Source organism: Priapulus caudatus, unplaced genomic scaffold, assembly GCF_000485595.1.
Source record: "Priapulus caudatus unplaced genomic scaffold, Priapulus_caudatus-5.0.1 Scaffold11, whole genome shotgun sequence".
NCBI classification, from domain to species: Eukaryota; Metazoa; Priapulida; class Priapulimorpha; order Priapulimorphida; family Priapulidae; genus Priapulus; species Priapulus caudatus.
Window position 1 is genome coordinate 812,636 of NW_014577072.1, and position 5,501 is coordinate 818,136.

The 5,501-nt window shown below is 38.2% G+C and overlaps 1 long non-coding RNA gene across 1 annotated transcript in view; it reads left to right on the forward strand.

The window, feature by feature from the left end:
- Nucleotides 1–3,170, forward strand: part of LOC106807672 — a 6,063-nt gene extending 2,893 nt beyond the window's left edge. The window contains exon 3 of the long non-coding RNA XR_001393693.1: nt 3,082–3,170. This is a non-coding gene — a long non-coding RNA (uncharacterized LOC106807672). The remainder of the gene's footprint in view (nt 1–3,081) is intronic.
- Nucleotides 3,171–5,501: the final 2,331 nt, after the last annotated feature.

The window sequence follows — 5,501 nt, forward strand, 5'->3', positions numbered from 1 at the left end:
TGAGGCCGGATTCCAGTCTACCCTTCGGCAAAAAACAATAACCGTAAACGTGGCTTGCTGCCAACCGCTGCCAGTAGACAATTGATAAATCGTGTGCCTGTGTATGCACGTGGTAGAACACGAATATTTAAATGCTGCACGTGGACTCGGCCCGCACGCGATTTAAAGCGCGGGAAATGACGCTCGCGCAAGAATGGCCAGCTGTGATCTGTATGGTGTGTAGCTAAGTGCAGTAAATTTAGAGAAATTTTAGTAGAATTCATACGATGACACAAAGTTTTTTATAACAATGGTCTGGGTCTGGGCTAGTGAAAGTTAGGTCAGGGCTAGTGGTTTTCCTCAGTTACTAGCCCGATGGTCTAGTGAAAGTTAGGTCAGGGCTAGTGGTTTTCCTCAGTTACTAGCCCGATGGTCTAGTGACATAAAAAGTTAACGTTGAACCCTGTTAATGTACTTCCATTAGCAGAAGTTGATGTATTAATTTGTTATGAGTTTTCCTTTATTTTACAAAAGTGCCTTGGTGCTCTCAAATTGTGAGAGTTGCCTTGATGCCTTTTAAAATTGACTCGGTGCCCATCCATTTTAGAGAAAATTCAAGGCAATTTCTCACATGCCCCCAAAAAATTGCCTTGCCCCTCTCGTCACTTAATTCGAGGCCTGCCTAACCCTAACTCTAACCATATCAGATAGTTAAACCAGGGTACGTTCTGGTATACCGGACCGTACCCAGGTTACGTTCCGGCAGTACCCTGGGGGACATAGACCCTATGAGCGTTATTGGGACAGAATGGGGCAAACTCCACGACAGATGGCGCTCTCGCTCATGAGCTCAAGCCTCGATCTACCACTGCCACAAACAGATTTCGGTTACAATTTGTAACGCTTTTTCACTACAAGTTTTACAGCAGGCACGTTACTCGTATCCTATGTAATAAGATTTGGACTAATAAAATTTGCCAAGACATTAAAAATCCGACCATTATTTTATGAGAAATTTGATAAAATAGTGATACGAAATAGTGCGCCCATTTATTACTTTCAAATCATTACGCTGTTTACTAAACTAAGTTCACGTGTTTTTTTAATATTTATCATGAATTTTTCGGATGCTTGCCAATATACCCAATTCTCGAACATTGTCGTTGATGCATTTTTGCGTATTCAGCTTAAAACATCTAAATTTGTCCACCAACAAACATGCAAATCATAGAAATTTCTAATGTTTTGTTCGGCGGCGACTTCGCGGCCGTTGGATTGCCATTTGCTGGATTTCCCCGGAGCTCCGCTCACTTGAAAAATAGTGCTAGCATTGTGGCAGTGGTATCTTGAGTGTGCGAAGGTGGGCGCTGCATGCAGTTTGAGAACGGGGTTCATTGAAATTTCGTGAGATCGCATGCAAAATGCATGCGCTGCGAATGCGTCCCGTACGCCGCTATTCGCGCGGAAAAAAAACCGTTCCCTTCTACATGGCTTTACCTTGCTACTGATATGTGTATACATCACTATCACGGGGTGCAAAATTAACGGGTGTCCGGAGTCAAATACTCCCTGATTTACTGTCGGGACTCCCTGATTTGACATATGCAGGAGTCCGTGTGACTCCCTGAAAATTCTGCAATTACTAACTAGTTTGTTCCAGAGCACGGCCTCGCAGAATTACTGTATTTTTTCAGCTAATGTCCAAAGAAAATTTGGCTGACGTGCAACTGCATGAATCTTAAAAATAAGCACATGCGTTATTGTTAATATCTTTAATTTTGAACCTCAGACTGCGGACTCCCTCTTTTTGAGGGTAGGGAGTTCGTTGGACTCCTTTGATCAAAAGTTAATTTTTACCCCTGCTATCATGATAGTGCTGAGGTTGTTTTGACTCAACTTGATTGGCCTCCTCTTCGTGTCCGTTTTATCCATGCTAAATTTATAAGCATCCTTTCTTAAAATTTGTCATGGTCAGGTAAGGATTGGCATTCCCTCTTGCTTAACGAAGCCTGTTCGTTGATCTGTTTATTTGATCAACATTGTCTCTTTTCGTCAGCGATATAGTCCCTTTGACTTTGAAGACGAATATTTATGAGGTTGAGGTATGAGAACATAATGCAATGAACCATTGCAGGATATTTGGTTACACAATAGCTCATTGTTACATAAAAATGTAGTGAAAAAGAGGCCTTGGTAGGCATTACTACTAGGAAATGTTTACATTGGTACTCCTCCAATTTGTCTTGGTACTAGGACTGTCATTGGTATCAAATTATTTCGATTCGATTATTGATATTTTTTTTTTCGATATTTCGATCCGATTCGATCCGATTCGATTTAATAATTGTAAAAATACAATGAGCCGTGAAGTACACGTAAACTCCATGATATTGTGTTCTACTATGATTAACTACGCATTTATCCATCGCTGTGCTTAAATCAACATGCGACTAGTATATATTTACTGAATTCACCAGATTGACCTGGCGTCGCGGCGATGGCGAAGCTAGCAGACATGCTTTTAGCGGTAGACGTATTTTAATTATAGAGAGTCAGTGAGACAGGAACGCACCAGAGACAATAGAAACACCAAGTTATTGATTGTCCTCCTTGCTATGCATGCGCCCTGGAACTACTTTCCGATAATGGCGGCGCCGGCGCTCAGGCTCAAAAATGCTACCCGCGATGGCTCCGCTGGCATAGCATTTTTAGCAAAAAATACAAAAACAAAAAAACAATCGATCGGCTATTTTTCGATTTATTTCGATATCGATATCGGACGCAAATCCATCGCGATTTATCGATGAGGTGGGCATCGATGACAGTCCTACTTGGTACCATAAAATTTTCAATCAAATCAATGCCCACGCCTGCCTTGCTGTAGGGAAAAATCAAATTAGACCCCCCCCCCATTAAATGACGATACATGGGTTTAAAAATTAAATTTCTACCCATATTGCTGAAATACCTGTTCTCTTAGTTTTCTATTTTTGAATAAAATCAAGAGCGTATAAAGAAGCCTTCTTAATACGCTCTTGATAAAATGCATGCACATTTTATCAGCCATCATGTTGTAATAGCACAAAATGCTTCATATTTCAGGGTACCAACTGCTGCAGTATTCGGGGGCGCTTCTGGAGTATCTCTGTTATGGATGTGTGACTGGAAAGTGGTCATGCGCTATGTGCCATACTATGGCAGCAAATTCAGTGAGAAAGACGAAATATGAAGTACATCTCTTGACTAATAAAAAGGTATATCATGTTTTAATGATATTCTAGACACCTTAAACATGTCTTCATATTCACACGTTTTAGAAATGTAAATGGGTTATACTATTTGGTAACTTTAACATTTTAAAGGGATACATTACTCTAGGTTCTTGGGATATTTTCAGTTAAAATAGGATAAAATTACACTACATAAAAAGTTTTACGGTTCAATATACATTTTTAAGTTTAAAAAAAACGTTTTACAACTGACGGCTATACCGTTTCTTACAACGACGGTGGCGCCACTGGAAGCGCATCCACTGAAAAAGTTGCGCAAAGCAACGTTTCGGCTGCAGGCTACAGATCGAGGGTGTCTCTTAATAAATAACTTAAGAGGAGAACTATTGCAATATCTTATAAACGACACTTAGTTTCAGTTATAATATGGACGAATTTGTCCTGAAATAAAAATCGTTCGGTTAAAAATAGCAGTTAGGTATGAATATAATTGCACTTTTGTGATTAGCCCTCGGTCTGTAATGTGAAAAATAAATTGGCAAATGCGCAACTTGGGTGGCAGCACAATTGCGCAGTGTCATGTCAGCAGTCAAAAATATAAAATCATTAAAGATTTCGAAATTCAATATTGTTTTATTATAAACGTGAATGCATGATTATAGAAATTTGTAGGTACTTACTATCATAATATACTCTAAAGTTATAGGGGAAAGTATCCCTTTAAACATTTAGCAATTCATTTAAAGTATAATGTAATCAGTGCTAAAACTGTGACCACTTTACAATGTAGTACTCAATAATAAGTATGGTGCATACCTAAGGCGAGAATTTTTTATTTTGTTGGTTTACAGATCTGCCGACCCGAATTTTCAAGAAAAACAAAAAAAAATAAAAATTGAAAATCTGTATTTTTTTATTCCCGCCGACCTTTTCTCTAAGAAATATGAATAAAAAAATTTAAATGTAAAATACAAAACCATTTCATAAACAAACAGTTTATAATAAAAGTAAAAATAATTACAAGTTAAGTTTTGTTTTCATTTAGGTTTCTTAAAATACTTTAATATCATGTATAACAGTATCACTGTATTTTGACTTTATTTTTTATTTATTTTTACTTTACCGAGTCAACAACAACAACAAAAATTCTGTAAACCAACAAAATAAAAAATGGTTGCCTAATTGTTGATATCATATAATGACATTAAGTTATTGTTATGTATATATGTAGTATTTAATTTATTGGGTCTCACTGATAAAAATGTGATTTGTAGGTTTTATGTGGTCTTTCATCATGGGTAGGAATACAACGACAACAACGAACGGAGAATGGATTGACATGGCATTTTCTATCATCCACCAGCCATCACTGAATGGAGACTATGTTTAGTAAAATCAAGGTTTTCAAGTTCACAAAGATCAGTAAAGAAAAATGTTTGGTTCTCTGTAAAATGAGTTCTTGTATTGCTACTTCAATTGGCCCATGTTGTCCCAGTGTAGTCGTTATTGTTAAAATAAATTATACAGTGTGCAGTAACATTTACTGAAAATAAGTGTTTTGTATAAATTTACGACAAAAATGATGTATCATACTGTATTGGCTAACCAATTATCATGAATGTGAAGGTGCATAAATAATCTCATCAGGTGGTTTCTGTAACAGGCGACATTTATGCAAAAAATACTTTAAAAATCAATCTGATTTTTACAAGCGAAAGTGAATTCATGATAGTTTTGCAACTTTAAACAAACAAACAAATTGTGTGTGGTGCATATGATAATCAGAGCCTACTGCTTTTTCAATTCATAAACAATGTCAAAAATTATCTACATGGATTCTGACTGAACCAGATAAATGCTTCATAGATGTAAATGGATGTGTTAATAAGTGATATCGGAAAGTCCAGCTGTGTGATTTAGGTCATAGAAAAAGGGGGATAAATTGGCCGAGGTGCGCTTAGCTTAGACACTCGTTCGTTTGACATAGTCAAATGCAGCTTGTAGAATCGCATGATCGTCCGTCCGTCCGTCCTGCAGCTTGTAGAATCGCATGATCGTCCGTCCGTCCGTCCGTCCGTGCGAGCGTCCGTCCGTCCGTCCGTCAACAATTGGGCACAAATCTTAACCGCTCGACGTACGGTCACGATATTCGGGACGTGGGGGGGTAATCCGAAAACGAGTTGGGATGTCGAAGCTGGGGGTCAAAGGTCAAAGGTCAAGAGGTGTAAAATAAGGGGGAACATTCACTCCTTAACTTAAAGCCGCACAATGCGCATCCAAACGCTAATTTCT